The following is a 605-nucleotide window of genomic DNA, read 5'->3' as shown; positions in this document are numbered from 1 at the left end:
AAATGCCTCTGTGATGTTATCAAAGTTTCTCGCGCTTTTCCATAATTTGAATCTTTTATTTTCATTAGTTTATTAAATTCCTCATATAATACTAAGGAATAAGTTGAAAGAAAATTGAATTTTGTCTCTCAGATCTCGCCATTACCTTTAAAGTGCTATCATTACGGAAAAGCCGATGATATTTCTTCAATCAATATATATTTAAAAACCCAAGTTTATTTATCAATTCATATCTTATCATAAATCCAACAAATAAATCAACCACAATAAAAAAAAATCATACTAACGTCGACAAAAACATAAATAAAGCATAACAATAGACAAATATTCTCCCGGCATTCAATTTTTTCTTTCAAATTTTAGGCATAAAAGATTCCGGACTTCCTAACTCTTTCTTAGCCTAACCTTGATTCGGTCGCTATCAAAGTTGCTTTTGTTGCAAGATAATAAACCTTATTTCCGGACTGCAGACCCACGTGACTTTCCAGGTCGCGCGGTATCCTTTATATAAGCTGTATGTAGACCGTTAATGAACATAAGTCTGGACTACTGTATAAGTAACAGGCTTGTTTGAGGTACTTGCGTAGTGAACAAGCTTGGCGCAG

At 33.2% G+C, this 605-nt stretch overlaps 1 protein-coding gene across 1 annotated transcript in view; it reads left to right on the top strand.

Moving 5' to 3' along the window:
* The first annotated feature begins 540 nt into the window (after window positions 1-540).
* LOC119594922 overlaps window positions 541-605 on the top strand; it is a 1,299-nt gene continuing 1,234 nt past the window's right edge. Inside the window, exon 1 of the mRNA XM_037943994.1 lies at window positions 541-575. The gene's annotated coding sequence lies outside the window, so the exon portion shown is untranslated. The remainder of the gene's footprint in view (window positions 576-605) is intronic.

The sequence above is a fragment of the Penaeus monodon genome, chromosome 34 (assembly GCF_015228065.2).
Source record: "Penaeus monodon isolate SGIC_2016 chromosome 34, NSTDA_Pmon_1, whole genome shotgun sequence".
NCBI lineage: Eukaryota > Metazoa > Arthropoda > Malacostraca > Decapoda > Penaeidae > Penaeus > Penaeus monodon.
This window is presented reverse-complemented; position numbering and strand designations above follow the sequence as displayed.